The 10,042-nt window shown below is 34.3% G+C and overlaps 2 long non-coding RNA genes across 2 annotated transcripts in view; both read left to right on the top strand.

Annotated features, from left to right (window-relative positions):
* The first annotated feature begins 3,399 nt into the window (after nt 1-3,399).
* On the top strand, nt 3,400-4,151 carry LOC101242811. The gene is made up of 3 exons (XR_717649.3): nt 3,400-3,508; nt 3,563-3,701; nt 4,033-4,151. It is a non-coding gene; the product is annotated as an uncharacterized LOC101242811 (long non-coding RNA).
* Nucleotides 4,152-6,878: 2,727 nt separating this feature from the next.
* The window catches only part of LOC104266634, an 8,279-nt gene continuing 5,115 nt past the window's right edge, over nt 6,879-10,042 (top strand). Inside the window, exon 1 of the long non-coding RNA XR_717648.3 lies at nt 6,879-7,484. This is a non-coding gene — a long non-coding RNA (uncharacterized LOC104266634). The remainder of the gene's footprint in view (nt 7,485-10,042) is intronic.

Genomic DNA, 10,042 nt, shown 5'->3' with positions numbered 1-10,042 from the left:
AACTATATGATATATATTTTTTAAATATTTTTGCTTAAAACCTTTTTTTCTATACTCTGCGGTTTCCACTGTTACTTATCAATTTTTTCGTATAAAATCTGGTTCACACAGTGTAGCAACAAATGCGTTCGGCCAGTAAAACGAAATCAAGAGAATGACCCAACTGTATATTAACAATTGGATTGAAGCACCACCTGGTAAGCGTCTTGTATATAGGCACACTCGGCCGCATGGAGGCAGTATCAAGCATCTAAATTTAAGAGTGTTGTATTATGTTTCGGAAACATAATACCATTGTTAGAAACAAAATTATGTTTCAGGTTTATTGAAACTGTTCAGTTTTAAAAATGCGAAAAAATATGCTCTTTGTTGCTACCTAGTGACAGTTTTTTGTACTTAAGTTTCGAAAAGATTATGTATTAATTTGGCTAAAATCTTATGTTTCTGGATTTTGTTTCGGAAACATAATTCAACCGAAGTATTAGGTTTCGATTCCAGGAATTATGTTTCTAGAAACTTTATCTTAGAATTAGAAACATTATACACGCCTGAGAAACGAAAATAGAAACATAATACCGACTCCCTATGCTTAAGTATAGGGTGAACAATTCCCTATGTAGGTAACTGCAAATTTTAGTTGCCTGTTGCTATGCTAGTGCTGCTACAGGTGAAAGTATGTAAACATAGGTAAATCGTTCTATTAAATTGGCTTTATTTAAGAATTCGTAGGAAATTATTGCTTACTGTTATAAACGCAGTACTGAGTATAGTAAGCGCCAACCTCATTTTACCAAAGAAAACTACAGTATTCTTTGATTTTACGATGTAAACTGTTCTTGGCAAATGTCGGTAGAAACTAAAGGGCCGAGGTTGAGGGACTGGCTGCTTTTTCTGTTATAATGTACGTGTTTGTGACGTTATCGGGCAACCTGTGTATGCTGCTGGAGGCAAAGAACGTAGATATTTACTTGGGCTGGAGCACCTGAGATCTAATTTTAACCTATTAGCAATACGAGTGCTGCTGCTGGAGGACTGAAGATAGGTAGTTTTAATCTATAACCAATACGTATGCTGTTGGAGGACTGTATTGTTTTTATACGTATGTTTATACGTTAAAATTACTCCCCCAGTCCTCCAGCAGCGTGCGAATTGTTTAGAAGTTAAAATTACAGCGCCAGTCCCTCAACCTCAGCTATTTAGTTTCTACCGTAAACTAAACGGCCGATGTTAGCATTTTGACAGAATTTTTGTTCCAGACAGTGTTTCCGCTATGCACAAAGTACACGAGGAAAGTAATCGTTAATTAATCGCTAATTGTGCGGTTTTAAATCTGAAAATTTAATTCAAAAATTATAAATATATATTACGATTTAATTTCGATCAAGAAAATAAGGAATAAATACTAGTGTAATGATATGTGGTAATGATGCGTTCGTATGGTACTTTACTGTTTTATATTTTCATAATCTTTATGTTTTGCGTGAACCGTTGTGTCTTTAAGAGTCGATCGCATGGTTTTGTTAAGTGACATTCAGTTTCCCCTTGGTTTTGTTATCGCGTGCACGGGCCGATTGGCAATACAAGATATAAAACGTGTACACTAGAATTAAGAATTGGGACAAATGGGGAAAAAAGTCTCGACAAAACAACAAGAACAAGAACAAGTGTTCGACGAAAAAGGATAAATTACTAACGTGCCCAAAAACAAACATGACAACATAAAGTGTTATATTTATCTCTTCGAAAACGATAGCCATGTTATTTAAAGAACGAGGAGATGGGAATCAACCGCAAAGCAACAATTGTTTAAACATGCTATGGATAAAAGTATGAAAAAGCATCAGTTAAAAAGCGTGGCTGTTGCATCCAATATATGGTAAACTCACACAGAGTTACTCAAATTTAATCAAATATCATAATGGCTGTCATAGTGGCAAACCGCTATTATGGCATAGGACACACAAATCTGCGCCAAGATATAAAAAAAACAAATAGACGTTTAATTGAACGCTCTGTATCGAAAATGAAAAAATAAAAGAAAGAGAGAATTAACCAGAAACTTAACGGGAATTAATTAAAACAAAAGAAACGATCTAACTAATGTTTCAGCTGGTGTAATAAACACTTTAAATGACGTTCGATAAGTTTTGTTCCATGTTGTCACGAGTTTATAAAAGTTTTCATACGTTTTGGTGTTCCTGACAGGTGTAATTGCTGCAACCATTGAAGTCCTGAAATAGACATATTAAAATGTGTTGGTTTTACTAAAACGTAAACTATATTCGTCAGTACATTCACAGTGGAAAATTACAGAAACAGTTTAAAATGCCAGATGTTGGGACAATACATCAAGCCTGACTCTAAACGGGAAGTTATCAAAACAAAACGACAGATTACTAACTATTGTTTGAGCTGGTAAGACGAATCGTTAAATAACGTTATATTTTATAATAGGGTGCTTTTAAAAGGACTTTTAAAATATTTTGTTTATACAGTGGCAGTGTAACACACATCACGTTTATGCTCAATAAAACGAACGATCTCTAACTATTGTTTAAGCTGGTGTAATAAACACTTTAAATGACATTCGATAAGTTTGTTTCATGTTGCTTTGTTTTAAACGCTAGGAAATTCTATTTGCTGTGATTGTAATTACATTTTTACTATCCCTTGAATTAATTATATTAACCCACAACTTGCTGGCTATAGGGAGATCATATGTAGTGTAAATAGTTAGCGATAAGATGACATTATTTTATAATCTACAAAATGTAAATATGTAAAAGCCAATGTATTCATAAAAGTATGAAAAACAGCATTAGTTTTTTGGCTGTTGCACCTAATATGGTAAATTCACACAGAATTACTCAAATTGTATCAAATATCACTGATGGGCGTTATGGCATATCGGAATTATGGCACAGTGAACACAAAACTACGCTAAGATAATTAAAAACTAAATAAACGTTTAATTGAATGCTTGATGTCGAAAACAGAAAATGAAAGAAAGAAGTAACCGGAAACTTAACGGGAAGTTATTAACACAAAAGAAACGATCTCTTATTGATGATGCAGCTGGTGTAATAAACACTTTAAGACATTCGATAAGTTTTGTTCTATGTTGACGGAGTGTTTGGAACAGAACACCATTCTAATAAAATGTATAATTGTTCATTTAGGGAAATACGCACATTCCTGAAGTCAAAAAAGCTGGATCGGTCTTTGCGTTTGGTACCAGCAAACGAGGAGCTCACTTTTTAAATGTTGCAATCGAATTTCGTTGTTTATCAGGCGTATCAAGCCTTACACAGGAACTCATCAGTGGAACCGAATCCAAGAAACCGTGCGCCGCACTTATTGGGAAGAAAATATATTATTAAAAAAAGGATTTTATTGAGAAGAAGGGATTTTACTTCTGAAAACAGATGCATCGGAAACAATCAAACAATACTAGTTATAAAAGGCGCTGACTTTTGCAATATTTCATCAGTTCTTCAAAAGAAATAACGTGAGTAACTGATTTGCTCTTTGTATGGCTGGTAGTAATCATGTTTTATTGCAGATGAACAAGTCAGCACTTCTACTTTTGCTTCTCATCGGACTTCTCGTCCTCACTGAAACTACTAGTGCGTTTTTTTGGTCTCGTCGTCGTACTCGTCGTCGCGGTTATAACCAACAGAAAATGCCACAAATGAACGAAAGTAAGTTTTAGATACAAAAAGGAAACATTCTTTTAACCATGTATTAAAAGTGAATTCTTCTTATTTATATGTAAAAGCTAACAGCGTAATTAACTTTAACATACGGGTTCAAGGCTTGTCGCTGCTACCATTATGCGCGTGTGTGTCATTGGGCAAGACACATAACAAACAATTTTTTCAACCCTGTTGTCACTAATGGGTTGGGCTAATTGGCACTCATTTAAAAAATTAAAAATAAAACTATTTACCCACGAAGTATATACTTGGTAACAGTTACATTTATTTATTCATTATGATTGTTTAAAACACTAATAAGCAAATTTATTTTTAGTTTCAGACATGCTATCTGAAGAGTTTTTAACCACGTCTCAACTTGCACAAGAGTAATTACCCAATCGTGTATAAGCTGCAATCGTACAATTTGAATAAATTAAACACCAGCAAAACATATACCTTGTGTCGTGTACAAGTTTCTTTGGTTCTTTGTATTTAAAACTTGGTAAATATATAAACACGCAATTTATTTTCGAAAATCGGTTAGTTAGCGCCAACAACTATTCAAAAATTAACCACAAAATTAAAACTGCTGTAATGATGACTTTTGTTGCCCCACCATGCGAGGGTAAATACGTAACTTCTATGTTTTTGGTTAAAACCTATATATCCTATATTTCTTAATTGCGTTTTCAACAACACTCTTTATGTGTAGCGAAATTAACCGATCGTTTGCGGAACGAAATTACATTCGTAGCCAGAGTGGAAATATTCATCATGGAGTAGCATATATACAATGTTCGTAACCACACAAATAAAAAAGAATAGAACGCACATCTTCGATGTTGGTAGAGAGTCCTAATATGCTCTCTTTTTTCACTATTCTTTCTCGCTTACTATTGAAGTCAATGGAAACCAGGCCGTTTTATAAAACTTTTCTTCGTTTTTTGACTTAAATTATAATTATTTTCGAACAAACCGTTTGTTTGAACGTTTTCAATTAAACTTATTAAATAAATAAATGTCTTACAAAAGCGTTAACCTACCGAATAACTAAACTGGCCTAATAAATTGGAATAGTTGATAAAGTTTTTGAAATAAACCGCTAAAACCTCCTTAAACTACTATGCGCCTATCCTTACAATATGGAGACGAAGCGAAATGGCGATGGAGTTGGCGGTCACGTAAATAGAAAAAAGATGTATCACGGTTTTGGGCAGTTGCGCGTTCTACTCTTTTTTTTATTTCTGTGGCACTTCCGATGTCAATAAAGGAGAAAGCTGATACACTCTCTTTTTTTCGCGAGTCGCTCCCGTTTACTGTAGGAGTTATATTTACCTTAATACCTCAAGACGTTGTTTAATTTTTCAAACATTTAACCGCAATTACGTTCCAGGCTTACATCTTTCCGTTGCCATTATATGCCGAACATGTCATTGAGCACGTAGTGGTCATAATTAGATTCTTTTCCGTCGAACAGTTGTTCTTGTTGTTGTTGTTTTTGCGGGATAAAGTCTGGCATTTATTCTTTATTCGCTTGATTGAAATCAAAACGTAATATATATTTATAATTTTTGGAATCAAATTTTCAGAATTGAAATCACATAATTAGCGACTAGTTAACGATTACTTTATTGTTTGATCAAATGTCCCTAATTCAAAATGGACCTTAGACTTTATTTAAATGATTGTACTCTATAAAGTATTTTAAACTAAGCATAGTTTTATAAACGCTACTGCATATGATCACCTAACTAAAATTACCAATTACATTTATGTATGTTTTAGGCGCTAATTCGTACTTAAAATGTAGTTTAATTCCCAATTATAGCATTTATTCATAAATCTGTTCAATGAAGTCAAATCATGATATATATTTATAGTTGCTAGACCAAATTTTCAGATTTAAAGCAGCACATTTAGCGTGTGTGCGCCGAAGCATAGACTAATGCTTTTTTCCTATCGTTATCTTCCTTCCGTATAAAATACTACCTGATCACGGTTTATCCAAATTAACAAAACAAACATCTTTAAGCGACGACATAAAGGTTAACTAGTGTAAGTTTGTATGTTAACACATGGTACATGAGTTGTTCAAAGCGTACTTACACTTATTTTTTACCGAAGATTCAATTCTTCCCAACAGGTTTATTTGCAACATGTTATAACATGTTTTTATATATTTTTTCTAAAGATGTTTGACAGGGTAAATATAAGCTGCGTATCGCTTGCAACAAAACATAATTGTCTAAACACATTGAAAGGTTAATGTGTTTGCTCGATTTTGGAAACACAATAGTATTAAAGACCACTCGTTGTTTCCACGACTAATATCATCGTTTAATTTATACGTGCCCATTTATTAAAGCTTGGCCCCCTTGTTTAAATAGAATGTTGGGCATGAGTCACAGCCCAGACTCTTACCTTACGAAAACAAATTGTTTGTAGATGCGAATATATAGGTTACAAACAAAAATATCACAAAGGCGTTAATTGCCCTCTCTCTATCTATCTATCTCTCTAAATATATATTTATATATCTTTATACAACTGCATAGAATATAGAGTGTCACTGTAAAAGTGGCGTTATTTACTCCCCATTGTTTTCCGATGCCGATGCGATTCTTTTCTTCTTTGTTTGGTAAGCGAGGCTGATTTTCAGCGCGTGTGTATTTGATTCTGTTCGTCCTCAGTTTCATTTCACGACGACTGCACAGTGTACGTCTACCGTCTACGATTATGTGGATGCAAATAACAACTGCGTTCGTGCTGTTTTAAGTTTCCAGTTTTAATCTTTTTTTCCTATTCTGTTTGAATGAGGGGCTTAAAATTTGCATTGTAATTTAAAAGGTATCACAACTGGAAAACTCCCTTTGCTAACGCCACTCTGCTTGAACGCTAATGTTGAACATTCCTTGATTGCTTGCCATACCCAAAGTATCATTTAAATCATATTAATTTTGCTTGTTAAAATAAAGTGTCTCATACTCTTTTAATGTAACGGACGATACTCGCGTGTTTAGATTCATCCTTTCATGGCAACCGTTTCAACACGTAGTCATGTCTAGACGGGAAATCTTTAAGAGCGTCGAAACTGCGTTAAGAGAATTAAGAAGCAAATAAACGTTTAAAACTTTGGATGACGCTCTCTGTTGCAGAAAGAAAGGGAGAATTAACCAGAAACTTAAAGGGAAGTCATTAAAACAACGTCAACGATCACTAACTAATGTTCTAGCTGGTGTAATAAACAGTTTAAATGACGTTCGATAAGTTTTGTTCTATGTTGTCACGACTTAATAAAAGTGTTTATACGTTTTGGTATTCCTGACAGGTGTAATCGCCGCTACCATTGTGAGTGGGAGTATTTGTTCTAACATAGGTACATTCGTGGTATCTCGTAAGCGGGCACGGTGTGTTTGTAACAAAACACCCTTCTAATAAATGTATAAACGTTTATTTATAAAAATACACAAATTCCTGAAGCAAAACTTGGTGCAGTCTTTGCGTTTGGTACTGAGCACGTTTGGAGCTCACTTTTTAAACGTTGCAATCGAATTTCGTTGTTTATCAGGCGTATCATGCCTTACATAGGAAATCATCACTGGAACCGAATCCAAGAAATCGTGCGCCGCATTTATTGAGAAGAAAAGATTTATTGAAAAAGGGGAATTTTATTGAAAAGAAGAGATTTTACTCCTGACAGCAGATGCATCGGAAACAATCAGACAACGCTACTTATAAAAAGCGCTGAGTTTTGCAATATTTCATCAGTTCTTCAAAAGAAATAAAGTGAGTAACTGATTTGCTCTTTGTACGGCTAGTAGTAATTATGTTTTATTGCAGATGAACAAGTCAGCACTTCTACTTTTGCTTCTCATCGGACTCATCGTCCTCACTGAAACTACTAATGCGATGTGGGGTAGTCCTAGACCTGACCAACAGAAAATTCCACAAATGAACGAAAGTAAGTTTATAACTACGAAAAAGCTTTAACTATATGTACTATCGTTTTAGGACCCGGTGAATGATAGTAGCTGCATATTCACCTGTAAAAGTAACAACCTAATTAAGTTAAAGTTATGTATCTTATCTTAAAAAATGCCTAACGACAATTACTCTAACCCAGAGGTCTTATTGGTTATATTTTTGAAGAGGGTAAATATTTATAATGTGTTAGTATTAATATTAGTAAGAAATAAATACAAATTATGTTTTCCAAATCGTCGGCCAAATACCTAAAAGTGAAAAATGACAAGAGATCTAAGATCTAATGAATAAGCACGGCTTAAGCTAATTAGTTCAATATAGAAGAGTAGGGGAAGATGGGACACCTTTAACACATAATATCATAATATCTTGATCGTGTTTTAAACAATTAACAACAGTCCATGGGAGTCGTGAGAATACGGTTTATAATTCTTTGAATGTTCTTTGATTACTACCATATCCTCCACCCTACTATATTAATATACCCTTTTACTACACGGTCGACTGGGATCGATCAAAAGCAAATTTAAAGTATCCGACAAAACGGGTTCTAGTCGCCATCGTTGACTGTGGAGCAGTAGGCAGAATGCATTTATTCATGTATTATCTCATGAAATTCAAGGGGTATAGGGATTAAAGCTTTGGTAAAGAATATGTGTAAATACGCTTTGTACAACTCCTGTACTTGTGTTGACTTGTAAACTTGTACTAGTTAACCTTGTCGTCGCTTAAAAACGTTTGTTTTAATTATTTTGGATAACCGTAATCCCGCAGTAATTGGGTAATGTTTCCACAATAATTATTAGATTGAATATTATATACCAAGATTTATATTAGAACTTATATTTTAAATGTTAAAACAACCGCTATACGCAATTTCTAGCCTTATTTTGTTTACAAGAACGAAGTAAACACACGCCATGCATTTGTATGGGCGATTCACGCTGGCATCCACAATGGCGGACACATGCGCCATTTTCTAACTTCACGTTGGATACGCCATGCGATTATAAACAAGTTTCATTCATTTATTTTAACAAGTGAATAAAAATTAATTCTTAGTTTCAGACATGGAGTCCGAGGACGTTTTGAAAACCATATTGATTCATGCGTAAGCTGCGATTGTACGATCTTAATAAATTGAACACCAGCAAAACATATAGCTTGTGTTGTGTACAAGTCTCTTCTTTGTTCCTTTAAACTCAGTGAATATATAAACATGCAACCTATGTTTAAAAATCGATACGTTAGCGGGTAAAACAATTCAAAAATAGCAACCACAAAATTAAAAAATTGTGTTATAATGACAACCGTTGCCCCGTCGTATTTTCTTATTTGTTTTTTTTTTCGATGCTTTTTAGGCGTTAAGTTTTAATTTCAAGGTATATAAAAAAATGTTCGTTTTATGCTATTTTCTGCTAAACCCAAAGAAAACAAGTTCAAGGTTCGTCACTGTTACTATCGTGGCTGATGTGTGTTCTTAGACAAGACACTTAACGGCAATTGTTACAACCCGGTAGTCACTAATGGGTTATTCAAGTTAACAGCCGTATAAAAAATTATCACCTCCAAGTTACATATGTGGTAACTCCTAAGCTGGCACAAGGTGTTTGAAACAGTCACCTGTGTTATAACAACTGTTGTTTCCCCGCCATGCGAGGATTAATAAGTTACATACGTGGTAACCAAAGTTAGTATAGACCAAGTTAGGAAAGGGCGCTCGCGTTCGCCATTACGGAGCCCACAGAGCGTGAATCGCCTATACAAATGCATGGTAGGCATGTGTTCATTTAGTTCTTGTAAGCGATACAAAGCTAGAAAACACGTATAGCGGTTGTTTTAACATTTAAAATATAATTTCTAATATAAATCTTGTTATATAATATTAAATCTAGAAATTTATGTGGAGTAAATTAATATTTTAAATAGTTTTCAGCGTAGAGTGTGGTTTTACAGGGTACTTTACGTTGGCGATTAAGACTAGCAGCAATCGGCTTAGTTTACATAATAATATATGATCATACCTACGAATCTACAGAGCCATTCTTTACTACATTTATAATCCAACATGAGTGGACATGCAGCTCTAAACTGCTTAAGTACTAGCAGATAAGATGTTCGCGTTCCCGATTTCATAAAGACCCGGAACGCAAAAAAGGTAGCTTACTAATTCAAGCAGAGGACCAAAAATAGTAACTCAGTATTGTTTTCCTCAATGTCACTTCGATATTAGGCAAATTTTACAAAGATACCTTAAGTTTCGTTACCGGGTATACGTGTTAAATTTGTGAGCCAAAAAGTAAAATCACCGCAATTTGCATGCAAAACTGCAGCTAGATACACCAGTTTATGGTAATGTT

Source organism: Ciona intestinalis, unplaced genomic scaffold, assembly GCF_000224145.3.
Source record: "Ciona intestinalis unplaced genomic scaffold, KH HT001106.1, whole genome shotgun sequence".
In the NCBI taxonomy this organism is placed as follows: Eukaryota; Metazoa; Chordata; class Ascidiacea; order Phlebobranchia; family Cionidae; genus Ciona; species Ciona intestinalis.
This window is presented reverse-complemented; position numbering and strand designations above follow the sequence as displayed.